Source organism: Felis catus, chromosome F1, assembly GCF_018350175.1.
Source record: "Felis catus isolate Fca126 chromosome F1, F.catus_Fca126_mat1.0, whole genome shotgun sequence".
Classification (NCBI taxonomy): Eukaryota; Metazoa; Chordata; class Mammalia; order Carnivora; family Felidae; genus Felis; species Felis catus.
Genome location: NC_058384.1, coordinates 47,379,596 through 47,403,622, shown reverse-complemented (window position 1 = coordinate 47,403,622; position 24,027 = coordinate 47,379,596). Strand labels below are relative to the sequence as shown.

The window sequence follows — 24,027 nt, the reverse complement described above, 5'->3', positions numbered from 1 at the left end:
ACCTTAAGCCTAAGATCATGGGAAATATTTCAGAGCAAAGTGGGGAAGAGAAACAAGAAAGCAAGTGTAGCCAGTTTTAAGCATTATTAGGGCAGTGTCATGTGTACTCAGAGTTCCGTCTCTCAGAAGAACTTCGTGAAATGGAACACAACATATATCTCAGAAATAATCTACCTATTAGATGAAGGAATTGGATATTTACACACCGATTCTTGAGTCTCTGAGGACAGCTCCTGGTAGTGAATTCTTCCAGGTCATGGAGGTTCTGAGAAATAAAAAGCCTGCAGGCACAGACAAGCCAGATGTCTAGGAGAGGATTATGGGTGCAAGGGTCCCACATCAGCTACATATTTTATGCTCTAAAATTAAGTGCCCATGGTGGCTAGTTTCAGTTTTGGAAAAATAACATACTCTAGATAAAATGATAGCTTTTTTTTTTAGTTTATTTTGAGAGAGAGTATGAGTGGGGGAGAGAGAGAAAAAGAGGGAGAAAGAATCTCAAGCAGGTTCCACACCGTTAGCACACAGCCCACCATGGAGCTCAAACTTTAGAACCATGAAATCATGACCTGAGCCTAAACAAAGAGTCGGACACTTAACCAACTGAACCACTGGGTGCCCTTGAAATGATAGTTTCTAATCATTTCTGATTGATCTGTATCTGTGGGAGGAAATTGTGTTAAATGGTGCTTGTTCTGTAGTATTACTCCAGAAATCAGTCCCCGTTTGAGGAGAGCTTCAAGTGGACTGGTAAACATTTGAAAATATTGCAAAGGAGTTTTAAATTGACATCTCCTAATTTCATCACTAAATGTGAGGCAGTTTTCTCAGGTGATTCTTTAGAGTTTTGAAAGCAGTTGTACACTATTTTTAGTTAGAATCAATGGTTAGGGATTGTATTGGAAGAAAACATGCCAACTGTCTTAAAATTCTCAGACTTTGAAGGTACCACATGAGAGGTGGTTTGGGAAACTATTCTAGAGCATATCCAAACTGATAATTTAATTCTGAGGCTACTGTGATGATGATATGTATATGCATATATACATGTTCAAACCCATCAACTTGTATCCATTAAATACTTGCAGTTTTTTATATAGGCATACTTTGGAGATCTTGCAGGTTCAAGACTACCACAGTAAAGTGAATATTGCAGTAAAGCAAGTCAAATGAATTTTTTGGTTTCTTAGTGCATATAGGTTACATTTATACTATACTGTAATCAATATTGTGTGCAACAGCATTATGTCTAAAAAAATGTACATACCTTAATTAAAAAGTTCTTCATTGCTAAAAGATCCTAAACATATTTGAGCTTTCAGTGAGTTGTCGTCTTTTTGCTTGTGGGAGGGTCTTGCCCCAATGTTGATGACTGCTGACTTAGTGTGGTGGGTGGTTGCTAAAGGTTGGAGTAGCCATGACAATTTTTTAAAATATGAAAAAAGAAGTTTGCGATGTCAATTGACTCTTGGTTTCATGAATAATTTCTCAGCAGTGATGATGTTTGATAACACTTTACCTACAGTAGAACTTCTTTGGATACTGGAATCATCCTACAACCTGCTGTGCTTTAGCAACTAAATTTATATAATCTTCTAAATCCTTTGTTGTCATTTCAAGAATCTTCGCATCATCTTCACCAGAAGTAGAGTCCATCTTAAGAAAACACTCTCTTTGCCCATGTGTTAGAAGCAACTCCACCTCCATGAAAGTTGACTATGAGATTGCAGGAGTTCAGTGTCTTCTTCAGGCTTCACTTCGGGTTCTAGTTCTCTTGCCGTTTCTACCACACCTGCACTTATTTCTCCACTGATGTCTTGAACCCCTTCAAGTCATTCATTAATGTTAGAATCCACTTTTCCCAAACTCCTGTTAATGTTATTTTGGCCTCTTCCTGTGAATGATGACTGTTCTTTTTTTTTTTTTTAACATTTATTTATTTTTGAGACAGAGATGGAGCGTGAACAGGGGAGGGGCAGAGAGAGAGGGAGACACAGAATCTGAAACAGGCTCCAGGCTCTGAGCTGTCAGCACAGAGCCCGACGCGGGGCTTGAACTCACAGACCGCGAGATCATGACCTGAGCTGAAGTTGGCCGCTTAACCGACTGAGTCACTCAGGCGCCCCGAATCATGACTGTTCTTAATGACATCTAGAATGGTGAATTCTTTCCAGAAGGTTTCAATTTACTTTGCTTAGATCCATCAAAGGAATAACTATATATGGCACCTGTCACCTTACAAAGTGTATTTCTTAAATAATATTTGTAAGTTGAAATTTCTCCTTGATCCATGGGCTGTAGAATGGATGTTGTATTAGCAGGCATGAAAACAATATTAATTTTGTCCATCTCTATTAGAACTCTTGGGTAACCAGGTATGTTGTTAACAAGAAGTAATATTTTGATAGGAATCTTTTTTTTTTCCTGAGTAGTAGGTCTCAACAGTGGGCGTAAAACATTCAGTAAACCGTGTTGTAAACAGTTGCGCAATCACCTAGGTTCTGTTTTTCTATGTAAAGAGCACAGGCAGAGTAAATTCGGCATAATTCTGAAGGGCCCTAGAATTTTTAGAATGGTAAATGAGTATTCAAGTTAAGGTCACCAGCTGCAGTAGCCATTAACAAGAGAACCAGCCTGTCTTTTGAAGCTATGAGGCCAGGCATTAACTTCTCTTCTCCAGCTAGAAAAGTCCTAGATGGCATCTTCTTCTAATGGAAGACAGCTTGGTCTACATTGATAATCTGTTCTTCAGTGTAACCACCTACCTTAATTAGCTAGATCTTCTTGATAACTTGTTCTAGCTTCTATGTTAGCACTTCCTGCTCTGCCTTGCACTTTTATGTGATAGAGGTGGCTGCTTCAATCTCATGACCCAACCCCTGCTAGCTTCAAACTTTTTTTGCAGCTTCCTCATCTCAGCCTTTATAGAATTAAAGGGAGTTAGTAGTTTGCTCTGGATTAGGCTTTGGCTTAAGGGAATGTTGTGGCTGGCTTGATCTTCTTTCCAGACCTTGAAAACTTTTTGCATATCAGCAGTAGGTGTTTCACTTTCTTATTTGTGTGTTCACTGGAGTAGCACTTCTAATTTTCTTCAAGAACTTTTCCTTTGTGTTCACAACTTGGTTAACTGTTTGGCACAAGAGGCCTAGCTTTCAGCCTACCTGGGCTTTTGACATGCCTTCCTCACTAAGCTTTATCATTTCTAGCTTTTAATTTAATATGGGAGACCAGTCACTCTTCCTTCCACTTGAACACTTAGAGGTTATTATGGGTAATTAATTGGCCTTATTTCAATATTGTTATATGTTAGGGACTACGGACAGCTGAAGGAGAGGGAGAGACACTGTGGAAAGGCCCATCCTTGGAGCAATTAGAACACATACAACATGCATCAGTTAAGTTAGCTGTCTCACGTGGGTGTGGTTTGTGGCTCCTCACAACGATTAAAGTAGTAACACAAAGATGACTGATCACAGATCACAGATCACAAACCTAATAATAATGAAATTGTGAAATGCTGAGAGACTGACCAAAATGTGACAGAGAGACACCAAGTGAGCAAGTGCCTTTGCAAAATGGTGTTGATGGACTTGCTCAACACAGGGTTGCCACAAACCTTAGGTTTCCAGAAAACATGCAGATCTGTGAAGTGTGAAGCAAAGCACAATAAAATAAGGTATGCTTACCTATCAGTTACACCTCAATGACATAGTAAACAAATGGAAATAGTTTGGCAGTTGTATTTACTGTAGAAATAGATTTTGAGCAGAATTTTTTAGATGGCCATCTCTAGTATGATATTTAATGTTAAAATTTTCTAGACTATTTTTCTAGTAAAATTACTAAATTAAAATATTCCATTGAGTACAATAAGTAAGGCGAGAAATTTTGTTCTTCGGCTATTTTTTTAAGCTTTTATATTTCGAAAGAGAGAGAATCCCAAGCAGGCTCTGTGCTGTCACTGTGGAGCCTGACACAGGGCTCGAAGTTACAAACCATGAGATCATGACCAGAGCCGAAATTAAGATTCATGCCCCTGGTTTTCTTTTTTTAAAACCTATATCTTTAGTGCCAGGACAGTGGCTTGGGCCTTAGGATGAAGGACAGCTTTGGTCAGGGGGGCCTGGGGTCAGGGACCTACCCTGGTACAGTGACAATATGAGTTAGAGGAAGACCTTGTTGCTGGAACAGAGAATCCAGACTTGCAAATAGAGCATGATATTTAAAGAATATGGAGAAGGTTATATGGAGAATGTAACTGTACAGATAAAAGTCAGTACCAGACACCTGCGGCGAAGGTAGAATATCTAACATGTGGAGAACCAGATCTGTTGTTCACAGTCGGCACAACTCCAAGCCTTAGCTAGAATTCACTTTGTCTCTTGGACAGGGCATAGAGTTGAGAATAAATGATAAAAGCAACTCAAAGTCTAGTTGTGAAGAAAGCGATTCTTTGGAGCTAGGAAGAAGATAGCATCCCAGGGAGCCATTCCTGGAAACTGATTTTGGGCTTAGTAATTTGGCAGAGACCTAATGGCCAGGATTGGGACGCTTGGAAATGTCAGGAAAGAGCAGCAAGATGAGTTGATGTCGAGTCATCTGAGACCTGGAGCCTGAGGGTAGAGCTAAGTCTGCCTCTGTGCATTAAATGTTCCAGCTGAGTCTAGAAGAGAAATACAACAGCAGGGGATGAGACACATCAGTATAGTTTTAGAATAATGGCTTAAAACAGAGTTTTCCAAGGATGTTTCATGGATCACTATTTTTAAGACATTGTTTCTGCAGTGAGAGCCTCATTCCTGCAAATGCTACTAGTCTTTTCCCCTTCATGAAGAAACACACTACACATTCACATGTTAAAAACTCTGAGAATTCCAGTAGTAAAGAAAGGTTTTTTTCCATCCAACACCCATTGCATGGAGCCAGACTGCTGTGTAATAAGTGTTGAGAGTGGCTGGATTAGATAACTCTCAGCAGCAGTAGTCACTGAAGGCTAGAAGTAACTTTGTAAAACTTTGTGAAAGGGGTAGAAACACTCCATCAATTGCATCTTGAAGAAACTGCGATTTGGTAAGAGTCTACTGAGGAAAACAGAATTTGGTTCAAAATAGCTTTTGACTATTCTGTTAAGAAAAGACAGAGGCTGTCAAGATAAAAAGGGCCTAGGGCATCCTTGCTTTATTCTTTTGTTAAGAGAAGTCAGGAAACAGAAGATACCAGGTTGATTGCATTGGTGTGGCTCTAACTAGGAGATGAATAGGAGTGGAAGAAGGCATATGTGTAAGGTGCTTCTGTTTCAACATTTACAGTCATAAGCCTGAACACGTGAAGGAAATAGTAATCATAATGGAGCCTGTGTTGCAGGTGACGATTGGGACAGTTGGAGGCTCAGATAGGAGGAGATGCTCTGTTAGTGGCATTTATAAGACAGTAATAATGCCTTTAAAATTGGATATCACAGGGGCACCTGGGTGGCTCAGTCGGTTAACCATTGGACTTCGGCTCAGGTCACGATCCTGCAGTCCATGGGTTCAAGCCCTGCTTCTGAGCTGTTAGCTCAGAGCCTGGAACCTGCTTCAGATTGTGTCTCCCTCTCTCCGTCCCTCCCCCACTTGTGCTGTTTCTCTCTCTGTCTCTTTCAAAACTAAATAAACATTAACAAAATTGGATATTACATATTGAACTAATAGGTCTCTAGCAAGAGCCTAATGTTAAATTTATAGGCTGTTGCTATTAAAATATCGTGATCAATGTTTTCCAGAAACATACAACTGAAAGAATTGTTTCTGATTCATGGAATCATTGGTGTACCATGTGAGACATAAACTGTGTTCATTTTGACTGAAGGTTCATTCTGCTTCAATTTATCTGACTTTCACCAAAAATAAGAAGATAGACACCTTCAAAATTTTATAGTTGATCAAGAAACCACCACAGATGTATACCTTCTATATTAGGAAGATACTTATATTTGTGACATCTCCATCTTTGTATATTTATTTGCAAACTGATGATGAAATTTAGAAGAAGACTGTTTGTATTTATATTCCATAATGATTTTGCCTTATTTATGTAAATATCTATTGTCAGTACATTAATACAGTATTTATATCTTTGCCTGATTTTCATAAAGGCGTTTGTGAGTATACGTGTGGAATATGTGTGTGTGTGGAATATGTGTGTTATATGCTGTGTGTATCAATCAGAGGTTAAGGTGTGTATGTATGTATTTTACCAGGGAATTTATAGATTTTTATAATGTTAAACTAGAAAAGAAGCATCTGATTCACCTAATTGGAGGCTCTTCTTCTTTTTTTTTTTCCCCCCAATGAGGAGCACTACATTGGCACACATATTTAAAATTAGATTAACCATTAAATGAACTCAGAAGCTGCTCCTTTATGCAGTATTGTTTCGGAAATCTTAATGGGAGAAAATAGTTGACTTTTGTGCTAGTTTCTGAGCTGTAATTTAAGGAAACTATTCCATAACTCAGAAGTCATCTTTGCTTTAAATACACTTTCAAAATGTATTAAAATGAATATCTCAAAATCTTAGGACTAAATGCTTCCAAGGTTTTCAGCATTCATAATGTCTTTTATATGCTTCCATTCTTTATGTCCTTCCATTTTTCATTGTAAATAGACAAACTAGACCATGCTACTACCGTAGAATAAGATGAAGGGATCTTGGAACCATAAAATATCTTTACGAATTTTAAAGCTTTCCCCAAATGTTAATTAACTGAACCTCCTACCAGCCCTGTGAGTAGTCACAGTAAGTATATCATAATACCCATTTTATGGGGAGTGAAATTGAACGAACAATTGGAAGAAAACAGATCTAGTACGTGGCTTCTTTGGCTGTGTGTATTTTCACAAATACAAGGAATACAACTGTACTTATGTACTGCACTGAATTCCAAGTTTGTACCTTTTGCATAAATTAAAATGCTTTTATAACTTATGTTCAGAAATTTACATTTTATTAAATTTTGGTAGAGCTCATATTCATAAAACAATAAGCGTGATAATGTAGAAATTATAAAGCAACAGTCAGCTTCTGCTTTCAGAGAGTTTAGTCTGAGGGCACAGGATGAAGGTAGTTTTGACTAATGTTGAGAAGATGCAACAAGTAAAACACAGGGCAGAAGATGGATTGCAGTGAGGTAGGAAATGTATTCACCTGGCAGTCAGAATAGCAGATAAAATAAATAGATGTCCTGTGAACGACACAGGTTTGAACTGTATGGGTCCACTTATACATAGACTTTTTTTTCTAAATATAATACAGGACTATAAATGTATTTTCTCTTAGGATTTTCTTAACATTGCCTTTGCTCTACCTTACTTTATTCTAAGAATACCATATATAATACATACATCACACAAAGTATGTTAATACTGTTAGCAGTATGTGTTATAGTCAACGGTAGACTATTAGAAAAAGATTTTGGGGAGTCAGAAGTTGTACATGAATTTTATTTTCAACGTTTATTTATTTTTGGGACAGAGAGAGACAGAGCATGAACGGGGGAGGGGCAGAGAGAGAGGGAGACACAGAATCGGAAACAGGCTCCAGGCTCCGAGCCATCAGCCTAGAGCCTGACGCGGGGCTCGAACTCACGGACCGTGAGATCGTGACCTGGCTGAAGTCGGACGCTTAAAACCGACTGTGCCACCCAGGCGCCCCCAGAAGTTGTACATGAATTTTAAACTGCACATGGGGAGAGGTTGGCATCCCTAACCCCCTTGTTCAAAGGTCAAGTGTACTTCTTAGGAAATTGGGCAGACGGGAGGTTTGGATGTTAGATGTGGCAGTCTTTGAAGGTGGTTAGATGTGAGTAGCAAAGTGTTAGGAAAGAAGAAATCAGAGTCAGGGGATATAACAGAGTTGGTTTAAAGGAAAAAGAGCTAGATGGAGAGCAAAAGGTGCTCCTGATGAGGGAGGAGAAGGAGGGGGAAGAGAGTCAAAGGTTAAGGAAGAAGCAAGAGTAGGGTGGGGTAGGGAGAGAGATACCTACTATGATGTGGTTTAAATTTTTGGAGAGAGGGTTTTATTTTATTTAATTTTATTTATTTTTTTAATTTGGAGAGAGGATTTAAAAATTTTTTCATTTGTGTTGTGTTATATAATTTCCTCCTCATTCCTGCTTCAAGAAAGATCACTTCCCTCACCTTTGTTGTTGGGTTAGAGGGGGGTCTGTTGATGTTTTTGATGGCTCTGACACCGTTCCTGCTGAGACCGGCTTTTCGTGAGTTCAATTGTGAACACTTTATGAATGTGTTAACTAAGAAAGCCCAGGAAGCTTGCTTGTGAAGTTTCAGGCTGGAAATTAGATTTTTCTCAAGCCTCTAAAGTCTCCCCAAATTTTAAACAATGCAAGACTTCTGAAATGGGCGGGGAAGAGGCTGAAAGTCATACTTCAGTAGTTGAGGGTTTTTTTATTACCCTGGGAAGGGGATTACAGCTGTTCAAGTCAATTAAGCAAACATTAGAACACCTGATGGAAGTCTCAGTAGGAAATGAGACAGACTTGTGGAAAGTATAATATAGGCAGAATAGGACGGGGGAGGAGAGTTTTAGTTAGAATACCTCCCTGAAATGTAATAGAGGAAGGAAGTCTCAGAGTTGGAAAAATTCCAGAAATTTAGTGAGAGTCTCCAGTGTGTCCCATCACTGTGATTTTATGCCCACAAAGACATAGAGAGCTTTCATTATGTGCCAGAATGCCTGCGTATAAAACAACATAGTTATTGAGAATTGGGTGAGGGATAAGCATGGAATTGAGAATGCAGACGTGATTACAGTGTGACGGGGTCATTAATGGAGGGCAAGATAGTCATGTTTCTTTTCCCTACTTTAGGATTCCAGGGACTCAGCTTTGAGCTTGGGTTGTGTCAGTGGCTATTGATTGGATGTAGGAAAGGAGATGGAGGAAGAGAGAGAGAACTCAAAGGTAACTCTGATATTTTTTTGAGCATTACAAATGAGGATAATAGTGTCACCATTTAGAAAACATGGAAGAGAGGTATAGGAACAGTTTTGCTGAGGAATTATGATTTTGATATTGAACAGATTGTTTTGAAATTCTGGTTGGCCTTCAAAGAAGAACTTTCTAGCAAGTAGAATTTGGAAATCACTAAAATGGTTCAACCTAGAAACCTTGTAAGTGAGATACTTGGAACTAGCTATCACATAAAATCAATAGGGGGGGGGGGGACTGAAAGATCCAAATGGAGCAGACCTATCACAACAATCTTGGGAGGAGCTGCCTCATGGCCGGGCCGAGAAAGAGCTGCCACTGAGAAGAGTTGTTTAGAGGTAAGAGGAAAGTCAGGTGAGGTCAGTGGCCAATAAAGAAAATAAATATTGAGCAATGTGAGACAGGTAGATGTAACGCCTACCCTCTCTCCAAGCGAAGTAATTCAAAGGAAGTCTATTTTGTTCCTGTACTCAGCTTGAAGTCAAGAATCTTTTGGAGATAGGGTCTGCTCCTTCAGGTCAAGATGTTACTCCTTGTAGTCTAGCCACCTGTGAACTCATAACCAAGTTGTCTCATTTCCTCACCCTCATCCAGTGGTGGAGCAGGGACAGGATAACCATATTGAAAACTCCCATTTGAGGAAAACAATGAGAGATATATAGCATTCATTTGTCCATTGCGATGATGAAATTCTGCCAGGCAGGCATCATGAAATTCCTCTCTCCTGGCTGAGGTAAAGAATCCAATTAGATCATGATTCTTCTTTTTGGAGTTGGAAAGTTTAGGGAGGACGAAGTAAAATAGTCATTATTCACAGGAGAGACAGTTGTGTGTGTAGAAAGTTTGAAAGAATCTGCAAAGTGGTATAATTAACAGATGGATTTAGCAAAATTGTTAGAAATGAGATTATACATAAAAGTATATTTCTGTATACCAGCAAAAAACCAATTACAGCTGGAAAGATTTTTGAAAAAAATTGCATTCAATAACATAACTCAAATACTTAGACCTAAAACTAATGAAAACACAACATTCATGAGTGAAATTAAAGACTTAAGCAAATGGAGGGAAATACTATGTTTATGGATTAGAAGACTATTGTGAATTTGTCAATCCTTCAGAAATTGATGTATAGATTTAATGCAATTATAAAAATCCCTGCAGGAGGGGTGTGTGTGTGTGTGTGTGTGTGTGTGTAAACACTGGCAAGCTTATTCTATAATTTTATGAAAATTCAAAGTACAGGAATAGACAAGTATTTAAAAGAAGAATAAAGCTAAATCAAGTCATTACAAAATCTTTTGGAATCAGGATAATACAATTTTTTTTTAATTTTTTTTTCCAACGTTTATTTATTTTTGGGACAGAGAGAGACAGAGCATGAACGGGGGAGGGGCAGAGAGAGAGGGAGACACAGAATCGGAAACAGGCTCCAGGCTCTGAGCCATCAGCCCAGAGCCTGATGCAGGGCTCGAACTCACGGACCGCGAGACCGTGACCTGGCTGAAGTCGGACGCTTAACCGACTGCGCCACCCAGGCGCCCCAGGATAATACAATTTTATAAAGATATATAAACCAACGGAACAGAATAGAAAGCCTAAAAGATAACCATGTACATGGACTTGATTTAGGAAAAAAGCAGCACTGATGTGTGGTAAAAGAAAGAATGATCTTTTCAATGAATGGTGCTAGATGTAATTATCCATATGAAACAACATTGTGAGGTATATTAACATGGTCATGTCTTGTAATAGTTGTTTGTACTCTGTACTGTTGAAGATGTCACCATACGAATAGATCTGAAGTGATTTATCCATTTCACTCTTAACGGGCATTTGGGTCATTTTCAGTTTAAACAGTGCTACTATAAACACAATCCTACCTATCAGGAGTATACACTTGTGAGGAAAACTGGCTCATACAGCATGCAAATATTGGGCTGTGAGAGGATGCAAGTTTTCTAAGGTGATCATGGCAATTTACAAAAGCACAGGAGTATTTGTCCACATCCTTGCTAACACTTGATGTGTTATTTTTTTTTGTTGAACGTGTAGTACTGTAACATTGTAGTTTTAATCTGTGTTTTCCTGAAGACTAAGGAAATAGTATGCCTTTTCATATGTTTATTGACTCTGTGGTTATCCTCTTTTGTAAAGTGCTTAAAGATTTTGCCCCATGTTTCTACTGAGTTTACATTTTCCTGGTGATTTCTGGGAGAATTTTATATATTCTGGATAAGAATTCTTTGTCTGTTATATGTATTACAAATATCTCCTCCTACTTTTCTCCCCACTCCCTTGAAAGTGTCCTTTGCTAACAAGAAATTTTTAAAATTTTAACATAGTCCAATTATTTAACTTTTACTTTATAGGTTGTTGGGGTGTTTTTTGCCTTCTATTTAAGAAATCTTTTCCAATGAAAAAGTCATAAAGATAACCTGATGTCCTCCTTTTATTATACATTTCACCTATAGATCTACAATCTGTAACTGGTTTTCATGGTTGTGTGTACCTCACAATGTAATATTGAGGGAAATAAGCCAGGTACAAAAAAGTAAATATTACATACCTTTGAACTAAAAACAAAAATAGGCCAAGTTGATAGTGTTAGGTTTGGGATACTGGTTACTCTTGAGAGAAAGAGGGACTGAGCAGGAGGCACCTGGAAGACTCAATTGGTTAAGCATCCTACTCTTGATTTTGGCTCAGGTCATGATCCCACGGTTTGTGGAATTGAGCTTTCCGCTCAATTGTGGGCTTTCCGCTGACAACATGGAGCCTGCTTGGGATACATTCATCCTCCCTCCCTCTCTCTGTCTCTCTGTCTGTCTGTCTCTCTCTCAAAATATTAAAAGAGGGACTAAGCAGGAATACAGAAGAGAAGCTGGAGGGATTGAGGTTGCAAGGTCTGGTTCTGCTGGGTTGCTTGGGATACTAGTTACTGTTGATCTGTGTTCTCATTACTTACCTGGGTTTGATTTGTGAAAATCCATTGATCTCTATACTTATAGGTAACTTTATGTTTTCTTCAAAAAAGTTATTATGTGATTTCCCACAAGTTAAATGAGCAGATGGAGAAAACTTCACATAGGAAAACAAAAATAGCCTGATTAGCTTTCTAAAATACTAGTAGGAAACATGAATTCATATCCATGCATTCACTGCATACTAAAATTGAACAAATTTGATTGTTTTCTCTCTGACTGTGGGGATGTTTAGTAACATTTATATGTAAATAATTGGACACAAAAGTGGGAGGGGAGAGGGGAAGAAGATGTCTCTGCTATGGAAGGACACAGCACGAAGGTGGCCATCCACGAGTCAGGAAGAACACTTTTACCAGAACTGGACCATTACTGGCACCCCGATCTCAGACTTCTGGCCTCCTTCTTCTATGAGAAATACATTTCTGTTGTTTAAACCACCCAGTCTATAGGATTGTGTTATGGCAGCCTGAACTGACTAGGACACATTTTACTAAAAGATTTAATGGAAACACTAGTTGGCGAATTGGTTAGATATGGGAGATTAAAATGTGAATTAAAATTTCCTGTGGGCGGTGAGTGGAGTCAATTGAAAATTTGCCTCAAATTTAAAACCTGTAAGTGGCAGCGTTGATTCAATTCACTACCTCCTTGAGGACATAGTTGTGCCGCTCATTAGATGCTGCCAAGTTACCATAAAGCCATATTTACTGAGGTTACTGATAATAATCCTGTGATATTATTGGTGTCTAATTTACTTATTCATCTTCAGGACCTATGGGATTCCTGGGTTTATGCCTAGGAACTCAGTCTGTGTAGGTCCTTGGCTGACCTCAGTGTAGCAAAGGAGGTACTTGTGGGAATTCATTTGGAGGGGGTATCACTAAGTGCCCTAGGTGCTTGCATTCAGAATGCATCAGGATGGTTTGCCAACTTCCATCTATATCATTGTGTCTCCTTGAGGCCATTTGTGCTTTCCAAAGCCGTAGGAGACTTTGTGCACAAGGTTTCTTCCTCAGATCAGACAAAAATGGCTTGGCAAGTAATGAAAAGGATTAGCTTACTTCTTTAATAAAACTCTAGTGGTGGTGAACAAGTACTTTAACAGTGCTGTTCCTTAATAGTTACATTAGGTATTTCTCTCTTAAAAATGTTCAGAATCTTAACCATAAACTGTTCTCTAGAGATGCAAATTGCCTGGGGTGTTCAACTGCCAATTGGGTTTGAAGCTGTTTGCAGCTGCAAGGGAGCATTAAGACAGAATAAATCTGATCATTTCTGCTTCTACTGAGGATTGGCCAGGATGCTGTGGTACCAGCATGTCTTCTAGGGAGCAGATAACGCAGTGTAAGTCTAGAGATCTATTTTTGTCTGCTGACCTCCAGCGCTCTCAGCTCTCCTGTTACTTTACTAGAAGGGTTGGGAATCAGCCATCGTGACTTAACACCCAGGGACTGAGTCAAGCTTATTACTCTTTTATTAGGCTTTTCACTGAAGAGAGGAAGTAAAACATTTTCAGAAGAAAACATTATTTTGTTGGGATCCCATTAATATCTAATGATGATTGGACACTGTGTGCATCAGGCACTGTTTTAAATTGTAGGTAAATTATCCTCTAAATCCTAAATGTTGGTTTGTATTATTTCATCTTCACAGACGAGAGGTTGAAATGGAGGGGTTAGGAGCTGGCTGTGTGGTATAGCTAATAAGTGGCAGACGTGGGATTTCCATGTAGGAAATCTGTCTCCCCACATGATCCATGTCATGGGTGCTGCCTTTGGATGGTGCCATGGTCCTCTGATCCTCTATAACAGAGCTTTGATTTTTTTTCCCCCATGCATTTCCTCTTATACATTTTAGAGGAAGTTTACTTTATCCTCACCCTTGAGAGTGGTGAGTACTTCTGGGCTCAAGCCAGTCATCATTGGCCCCATTTTCCTTGCTAGCAATTGTTTAAAGCTCTGGTCAATAAAACAGGAGGGTTACCTTGCTCTAGAGTTCCTACAGAAGGTTTTTGCAGTGGTGAGAAGTGCCCATTCTTCTTTTGAATTTAATCGTGTCTGCATTTTTAGATTAAAATTACCATGGTATACTTGGTTTATTGGGGGAAGTTGCCTGAGGATCAAAGCTAACCCACTAAGCGAGGCAGAATGGGAATCTGAGTACCTGGTTGGATGACATCATTAAGCTACTGAATTAACCAGTCATGGAGTTACCCCGCTTCTGGTTTCTTTGTTGTTTGAAGTAATAAAATCCCTTTTTATTTAAATCACTTAGAGTTGTAGTTCATTTGTTAGGTAAAGCCTTCTGGTTCAGTATTCCAGTACTATTTTTTTTTTTTTCCTATTTAATCTATGCATTTCTTTTTTTTTTTTTTTAATTTTTTTTTTATTTTTTTTATATGAAATTTATTGACAAATTGGTTTCCATACAACACCCAGTGCTCATCCCAAAAGGTGCCCTCCTCAATACCCATCACCCACCCTCTCCTCCCTCCCACCCCCCATCAACCCTCAGTTTGTTCTCAGTTTTTAACAGTCTCTTATGCTTTGGCTCTCTCCCACTCTAACCTGTTTTTTTTTTTTCCTTCCCCTCCCCTATGGGTTCCTGTTAATTTCTCAGGGTCCACATAAGAGTGAAACCCTATGGTATCTGTCTTTCTCTGTATGGCTTATTTCACTTAGCATCACACTCTCCAGTTCCATCCACGTTGCTACAAAAGGCCATATTTCATTTTTTCTCATTGCCACGTAATATTCCATTGTGTATATAAACCACAATTTCTTTATCCATTCATCAGTTGATGGACATTTAGGCTCTTTCCACAATTTGGCTATTGTTGAGAGTGCTGCTATGAACATTGGGGTACAAGTGGCCCTATGCATCAGTACTCCTGTATCCCTTGGATAAATTCCTAGCAGTGCTATTGCTGGGTCATAGGGTAGGTCTATTTTTAATTTTCTGAGGAACCTCCACACTGCTTTCCAGAGCGGCTGCACCAATTTGCATTCCCACCAACAGTGCAAGAGGGTTCCCGTTTCTCCACATCCTCTCCAGCATCTAGAGTCTCGTGATTTGTTCATTTTGGCCACTCTGACTGGCGTGAGGTGATACCTGAGTGTGGTTTTTATTTGTATTTCCCTGATAAGGAGCGACGCTGAACATCTTTTCATGTGCCTGTTGGCCATCCGGATGTCTTCTTTAGAGAAGTGTCTATCCATGTTTTCTGCCCATTTCTTCACTGGGTTATTTGTTTTTCGGGTGTGGAGTTTGGTGAGCTCTTTATAGATTTTGGATACTAGCCCTTTGTCCGATATGTCATTTGCGAATATCTTTTCCCATTCCGTTGGTTGCCTTTTAGTTTTGTTGGTTGTTTCCTTTGCTGTGCAGAAGCTTTTTATCTTCATAAGGTCCCAGTAATTCACTTTTGCTTTTAATTCCCTTGCCTTTGGGGATGTGTCGAGTAAGAGATTGCTACGGCTGAGGTCAGAGAGGTCTTTTCCTGCTTTCTCCTCTAGGGTTTTGATGGTTTCCTGTCTCACATTTAGGTCCTTTATCCATTTTGAGTTTATTTTTGTGAATGGTGTGAGAAAGTGGTCTAGTTTCAACCTTCTGCATGTTGCTGTCCAGTTCTCCCAGCACCATTTGTTAAAGAGGCTTTTTTCCATTGGATGTTCTTTCCTGCTTTGTCAAAGATGAGTTGGCCATACGTTTGTGGGTCCAGTTCTGGGGTTTCTATTCTATTCCATTGGTCTATGTGTCTGTTTTTGTGCCAATACCATGCTGTCTTGATGATGACAGCTTTGTAGTAGAGGCTAAAGTCTGGGATTGTGATGCCTCCTGCCTTGGTCTTCTTCAAAATTCCTTTGGCTATTCGGGGCCTTTTGTGGTTCCATATGAATTTTAGGATTGCTTGTTCTAGTTTCGAGAAGAATGCTGGTGCAATTTTGATTGGGATTGCATTGAATGTGTAGATAGCTTTGGGTAGTATTGACATTTTGACAATATTTATTTTTCCAATCCATGAACAGGGAATGTCTTTCCATTTCTTTAAATCTTCTTCAATTTCCTTCATAAGCTTTCTATAGTTTTCAGCATACAGATCCTTTACATCTTTGGTTAGATTTATTCCTAGGTATTTTATGCTTCTTGGCGCAATTGTGAATGGGATCAGTTTCTTTATTTGTCTTTCTATTGCTTCATTGTTAGTGTATAAGAATGCAACTGATTTCTGTACATTGATTTTGTATCCTGCAACTTTGCTGAATTCATGTATCAGTTCTAGTAGACTTTTGGTGGAGTCTATCGGACTTTCCATGTATAATATCATGTCATCTGCAAAAAGCGAAAGCTTGACTTCATCTTTGCCAATTTTGATGCCTTTGATTTCCTTTTGTTGTCTGATTGCTGATGCTAGAACTTCCAGCACTATGTTAAACAGCAGCGGTGAGAGTGGGCATCCTTGTCGTGTTCCTGATCTCAGGGAAAAAGCTCTCAGTTTTTCCCCGTTGAGGATGATGTTAGCTGTGGGCTTTTCATAAATGGCTTTTATGATCTTTAAGTATGTTCCTTCTATCCCAACTTTCTCAAGGGTTTTTATTAAGAAAGGGTGCTGGATTTTGTCAAAGGCCTTTTCTGCATCGATTGACAGGATCATATGGTTCTTCTCTTTTTTTTTGTTAATGTGATGTATCACGTTGATTGATTTGCGAATGTTGAACCAGCCCTGCATCCCAGGAATGAATCCCACTTGATCATGGTGAATAATTCTTTTTATATGCCGTTGAATTCGATTTGCTAGTATCTTATTGAGAATTTTTGCATCCATATTCATCAGGGATATTGGCCTGTAATTCTCTTTTTTTTACTGGTTCTCTGTCTGGTTTAGGAATCAAAGTAATACTGGCTTCATAGAAGGAGTCTGGAAGTTTTCCTTCCCTTTCTATTTCTTGGAATAGCTTGAGAAGGATAGGTATTATCTCTGCTTTAAACGTCTGGTAGAACTCCCCTGGGAAGCCATCTGGTCCTGGACTCTTATTTGTTGGGAGATTTCTGATAACCGATTCAATTTCTTCGCTGGTTATGGGTCTGTTCAAGCTTTCTATTTCCTCCTGATTGAGTTTTGGAAGAGTGTGGGTGTTCAGGAATTTGTCCATTTCTCCCAGGTTGTCCAATTTGTTGGCATATAATTTTTCATAGTATTCCCTGATAATTGTTTGTATCTCTGAGGGATTGGTTGTAATAATTCCATTTTCATTGATGATTTTATCTATTTGGGTCATCTCCCTTTTCTTTTTGAGAAGCCTGGCTAGAGGTTTGTCAATTTTGTTTATTTTTTCAAAAAACCAACTCTTGGTTTTGTTGATCTGCTCTACAGTTTTTTTAGATTCTATATTGTTTATTTCTGCTCTGATCTTTATTATTTCTCTTCTTCTGCTGGGTTTAGGCTGCCTTTGCTGTTCTGCTTCTAGTTCCTTTAGGTGTGCTGTTAGATTTTGTATTTGGGATTTTTCTTGTTTCTTGAGATAGGCCTGGATTGCAATGTATTTTCCTCTCAGGACTGCCTTCGCTGCGTCCCAAAGCGTTTGGATTGTTGTATTTTCATTTTCATTTGTTTCCATATATTTTTTAATTTCTTCTCTAATTGCCTGGTTGACCCACTCATTCGTTAGTAGGGTGTTCTTTAACCTCCATGCCTTTGGAGGTTTTCCAGACTTTTTTCTGTGGTTGATTTCTAGCTTCATAGCATTGTGGTCTGAAAGTATGCCTGGTGTAATTTCAATTCTTGTAAACTTATGAAGGGCTGTTTTGTGACCCAGTATATGATCTATCTTGGAGAATGTTCCATGTGCACTCGAGAAGAAAGTATATTCTGTTGCTTTGGGATGCAGAGTTCTAAATATATCTGTCAAGTCCATCTGATCCAATGTCTCATTCAGGGCCCTTGTTTCTTTATTGACCGTGTGTCTAGATGATCTGTCCATTTCTGTAAGTGGGGTGTTAAAGTCCCCTGCAATTACCACATTCTTATCAATAAGGTTGCTTATGTTTATGAGTAATTGTTTTATATATTTGGGGGCTCCGGTATTCGGCGCACAGACATTTATAATTGTTAGCTCTTCCTGATGGATAGACCCTGTAACTATTATATAATGTCCTTCTTCATCTCTTGTTACAGCCTTTAATTTAAAGTCTAGTTTGTCTGATATAAGTATGGCTACTCCAGCTTTCTTTTGGCTTCCAGTCGCATGATAAATAGTTCTCCATCCCCTCACTCTCAATCTAAAGGTGTCCTCAGGTCTAAAATGAGTCTCTTGTAGACAGCAAATAGATGGGTCTTGTTTTTTTATCCATTCTGATACCCTATGTCTTTTGGTTGGCGCATTTAATCCATTTACATTCAGTGTTATTATAGAAAGATATGGGTTTAGAGTCATTGTGATGTCTGTATGTTTTACGCTTGTAGTGATGTCTCTGGGACTTTGTCTCACAGGGTCCCCCTTAGGATCTCTTGTAGGGCTGGTTTAGTGGTGACAAATTCCTTCAGTTTTTGTTTGTTTGGGAAGACCTTTATCTCTCCTTCTATTCTAAATGATAGACTTGCTGGATAAAGGATTCTCGGCTGCATATTTTTTCTGTCTAGCACCCTGAAAATCTCGTGCCAATTCTTTCTGGCCTGCCAAGTTTCAAAAGAGAGATCAGTCACGAGTCTTATAGGTCTCCCCTTATATGTGAGGGCACGTTTACCCCTTGCGGCTTTCAGAATTTTCTCTTTATCCTTGTATTTTGCCAGTTTCACTATGATATGTCGTGCAGAAGATCGATTCAAGTTACGTCTGAAGGGAGTTCTCTGTGCCTCTTGGATTTCAATGCCTTTTTCCTTCCCCAGTTCAGGGAAGTTCTCAGCTATTATTTCTTCAAGTACCCCTTCAGCACCTTTCCCTCTCTCTTCCTCCTCTGGGATACCAATTATGCGTATATTATTTCTTTTTAGTGTATCACTTAGTTCTCTAATTTTCCCCTCATACTCCTGGATTTTTTTATCTCTCTTTTTCTCAGCTTCCTCTTTTTCCATAACTTTATCTTCTAGTTCACCTATTCTCTCCTCTGCCTCTTCAAGCCGAGCTGTGGTGGTTTCCATTTTGTTATGCATTTCGTTTAAAGCGTTTTTCAGCTCCTCGTGACTGTTCCTTAGTCCCTTGATCTCTGTAGCAAGAGGTTCTCTGCTGTCCTGTATACTGTTTTCAAGCCCAGCGATTAATTTTATGACTATTATTCTAAATTCACTTTCTGTGATATTATTTAAATCCTTTTTGATCAGTTCATTAGCTGTTGTTATTTCCTGGAGATTCTTCTGAGGGGAATTCTTCCGCTTGGTCACTTTGGATAGTCCCTGGCGTGGTGAGGATCTGCAGGGCACTTCCCCTGTGTTGTGGTGTATAACTGGAGTTGGTGGGCGGGGCCGCAGTCAGACCTGATGTCTGCCCCCAGCCCACCGCTCGGGCCACAGTCAGACTGGTGTGTGCCTTCTCTTCCCCTCTCCTAGGGGCGGAATTCACTGTGGGGTGGTGTGGCCCGTCTGGGCTACTTGCACACTGCCAGGCTTGTGATGCTGGGGATCTGGCGTATTAGCTGGGGTGGGTAGGCAAGGTGCACAGGGGCAGGAGGGGCAGGCTTAGCTCGCTTCTCCTTAGGTGATCCTCTTCAGGAGGGGCCCTGTGGCAGCGGGAGGGAGTCAGATCCGCTGCCGGAGGTTTGGCTCCGCAGAAGCACAGAGTTGGGTGTTTGTGCGGAGCGAGCAAGTTCCCTGGCAGGAACTGGTTCTCTTTGGGATTTTGGCTGGGGGATGGGCGGGGGAGATGGCGCTGGCGAGCGCCTTTGTTCCCCACCAAACTGAGCTCTGTCGTCAGGGGGCTCAGCAGCTCTCCCTCCCTTTGTCCTCCAGCCTTCCCGCTTTCCGAGCAGAGCTGTTAACTTATGACCTCCCAGACGCTAAATCGCGCTTGTTGTGGGAACACAGTCCATCAGGCCCCTCCGCTTTTGCAAGCCAGACTCGGGGGCTCTGCTTGGCCGGCGAGCCGCCCCTCCGCCCCGGCTCCCTCCTGCCAGTCCGTGGAGCGCGCACCGCCTCGCCGCCCTTCCTACCCTCTTCCGTGGGCCTCTCGTCTGCGTTTGGCTCCGGCGACTCGTTCTGCTAATCCTCTGGCGGTTTTCTGGGTTATTTAGGCAGGTGTAGGTGGAATCTAAGTAATCAGCAGGACGTGCGGTGAGCCCAGCGTCCTCCTAAGCCGCCATCTTGCTGCTTCCTCTCTCCAGTACTATTTTTTAAGGTGTCAGCTTGGAGCTCTGCTTCCCCATCTGTATCTCTTTACAAATTGTGGATAAGATTAATAACATAGTAATAATAATGTTTATTGAACTCCTTTTAAGCACAGAACTGTGCTAACTGCTTTGCATGTTTCAATTTAATAGGCTTGAAAGAGCCTGGGTATGTGTCTGGCATCTAGTTGATGGGGAATGTAGTTTCTCTCCTTTCTTATCCACTCATTAACGCATTTGGTGCCATGGAGAGAAAAAACGTGTGACATGCCCTTGTTTTTGAGAGTTAATGTAGGTAGAAGGGAGCTGGTTTGGGAGTCTGTTTACAAGAAATCACATTATTTTTAGAAAAAATAATTAACTATAATATAACAAGCTAGTTTGAGGAGGATTGGAAATAAGGTTGGGAAGTAGGGGACTCAATAATGGAAGGTCTTGAAAACTGGGCAGAGTAGGTAGGACGTGACACATTACAAACTAGGGTCTATTGGAAGTTTTTGACGCAGAATGGGAAATAATATGAAAAAGTAAGGAAGATAAGTCATTGTGAAGAGAAAGACTGAAGTTACATAAGTTGATTAGGAAGCTATTGCAATGAAATCTGGGTAGAAAGTGGTAAAGTCTGGATTATATTTCACTCAAGTCCCATTAATTCAGATCTCAGAAAGCCTCAATTTAAAAGATGAATTTTATATTTTAGTGCAAGGCCTATTGATGTTCACAATAATTAGCTGAGAGAATTCAGGATACTTGAATGATTTCTGGATCATAGGGATAGATGAATTAATGTTCAGTCCTGCTTTGAAATTATTTAAATTAAAAAAAGTCTCTCTCTCTCTCTCTCTCTCTCTCTCTCTATATATATATATATATATAAATTAACCCATTTAGTCTTTATAACAGCTATTAACTAGATTATTAAAACAGGAGTGTTTTCTTCCCTATTGTTGTGGACAAATGAGGAGTAATTTCAGTATATTTAGAGATTAAGTGGTGTCTGTTTACTAATTTTAGAAAATCTAGTGGTAACTTAAAAGAATATTTTCAGGCTTTTGTTAAGTAAAGATTTTTTTAGTGTATCTGTATATTCTGTATCAGAGAAGAAAACAGGCCCATATATTTCAGATGACATTTTTTTCTGGTTAGTGGGAAGTAGAATTGTGAAGAGAAAGTACCCAGAAAAAAAGCTATCTGTGTCAGATAACAACCGAGTGGTTTAAAAGAACAAGCCCTAGCAAATCATAGACTGAAACAACAGAAAAGAAACAAGAAAGAGATAATGACGTGCCGCAGAACAGAAGAGGCAAAGACCAAGGCTGGGCAACTCATTACAAGTACAGACATAAAACCTCGAATGAATACAAGGTCAAAAACAGAATTGTCACTTAGGACCTCAATTTCAGGAAACAAATCATATGTGGCCTAGACGTTGTCATGAAAGGTTATTTCTTGCCCTCTAATCAGATTTTTTATTGTATTTTTGATTGATTGTCTAGGATGTACAAAACAACAATAGGAAACCAGGCAAAATTACTGGTCACATATTTAAATGGGAGTCTGAGCATTTTGAAACACGGGTAACCAGAAGATAAAGATTTATAAAAACATCGAGTTCCCTGCCACATGCCATTGTAACCAGAGTTTTAAAAATTATGCAGTACAAAAAAATTCACATATTAATAGAAAACCAGGCACGTTTTTTTTTCTTATGTCTTTTCTAAGGATTTTTAAATTATATCCAGCTCTTTTGGTGCCCGGATTTTTAGAGTGAACCCTTCAAATTGCCAAAATGAATGTTGAGGTTAGTGACAATTTCCATAACATTTTATTTTATTTTATTTTGGAAGTGTCCCAAAGTTTAGGTGGCTTTGCATGACATTCACATGTTAAGCATTGTTTGAGTATAATATCAACCAACTAAATTCTAGTTCATTGTGTAAATATTTATTATGAGCCCTTTGCATGTGACATGCAGGATGGATATTGCCATGTCCTTTTGGAGTTTACAGGGAGGAGAGATTGTTGACAAAGCCATAGAGACATTAGCTAGGCATAGATGTTGTGGGTGGTGGGGGACATTGATGTTTAAGACAAAACCCACTGGTGAGTAGAAATTGTCAGATGACCAGGAAGAGAGTCCCTGGGTAGATGAAACTCTCTTTGTAAGAGAGAAGAGAAAGCACAGGCTTTCCCAGAAGCATAAACCTAATTTAGGAAGAGGTTTTCAGGTGAAGAGATAAATGGGTAAAGATGGAGCTGAATAAGTAAGAATTGCTCTTCTTCCACTTGGTAAGAAGATGGTAAACGTCCTCCACCAATACGGGTACTTTAAGGATATTTGACACGATGGGCCAGCAAAAAGAGCCAAAGTGAATTTCTTTTTTGTTTTTCATTAGACTAATTACCTGATTTCCTTTAGGCAGGTCTTGATTTCTGCTAATCCGTGGGCCCAGGAGACAGAGCTTTTGCTCTACTCTAGTACCTACTTCCATAGTATATTTCCTTTTTCTAGCAAATTGAGAAGCCTCATGCCAAGACTCAATTTCTAATAAGAAATTTATTGTTCTCTAAGGAAAACACTTGGGGGAGAGAAGCATTATATTAAAAAGAATGGATATACTTTCTCATTTTGAAACATACTTATGAGCCTCAAGAGGCAAAGCAGAAATTCCCCAGAAGAGAACTGCTGAAGTGAGGAGGAATGAAGACTGGGCTCTTTCTCTCAGCAGGTAACCTCATTAATGTGCTGTCTGTGGAATGGAGTGAAGGTTGACATTTTGTTTTAAATACTTTCCTTCCAAGGGGTTTCATTTTATTATATGGTTCATTTAGGGCTTCTCAGCTTCGCCCAGAGAGAACCTGAAGGACAGTATATCTTCTGGAGTCAGAGTGAGCCAGTCATCATAACTATACAAATACAGTTACATCTCATAGGCTCTAGTGTTGAAAACATTTTCAGTTCTAGGATAGTGACTTGAGTTTGGCATGTACCTTGTGCCAGATGGAATTTGGTAATTGGGAAGATAGTATTGATTTTGAATCAACAGCAACAAACTTGGTCTGTAAATCTGGTTTTAGGTACTTACCTATGTGCTAAAAAAATAAAATACACAGTATAGAGTTGAAAGCTTTAAAAGACCTCAATCTGAGTTCTAGTTGTATGGGTCATGAGCTAGATGATCTTGTAAAAATGTATCTGAGTTTCCAATTCCTTAATTCTAAAATGGGGATAATTTAGAAAATTGCTGCTTATTATAGCACTTACTATGTGCTGACTTCTATTTTAAGTGCTTTATAAATATTAACTCGTGTGATTGTCGTAACAAAGCTGTGAGTAGAGACTATTTCAACTGCTCTGATGTTGGTAATACCACTGCAAGGATTTAGTGAGGATGGAGTAAGAAATAAGTGTTTCTACTCATCCTTCATTTATTGCTTAACCAAAAGTGTACAACTAGTTGATGTGAGAGGGCTTACCAGGAATGTGAGCTATTGTTTCCTGAGATAGCTTGCTGATTTGTATCCTGGCCTGCTGCTTCCTCCTCATGAGATGAGAAGTACATTTCTGGACTAGACCCTGGCCTGAGAATCTAGCTTATTAGCTCTTGAATGAACAAGATTTTAAGGTAGGAAGGAAGTGGCTTTACTTATACACAGGGTTCTGAAGAGAGAGATTAGTGTCATTCTGGATGGTATCATGATAGCATGTGGATGTATTAGATTTGAGTTGTTGCCTGA

The 24,027-nt window shown here is 39.4% G+C and overlaps 1 long non-coding RNA gene across 12 annotated transcripts in view; it reads left to right on the top strand.

Annotated features, from left to right (window-relative positions):
- Positions 1-24,027, top strand: part of LOC109495729 — a 369,888-nt gene that overhangs the window by 143,684 nt on the left and 202,177 nt on the right. Inside the window, exons 5-6 of one of the 12 annotated variants that reach the window (XR_006592082.1) lie at positions 13,454-13,573; positions 22,862-23,018. The exons of 10 other annotated variants lie outside the window; for them this stretch is intronic. This is a non-coding gene — a long non-coding RNA (uncharacterized LOC109495729). The remainder of the gene's footprint in view (positions 1-13,453; positions 13,574-22,861; positions 23,019-24,027) is intronic. One more of the 12 variants, XR_006592076.1, reaches the window with a different exon arrangement.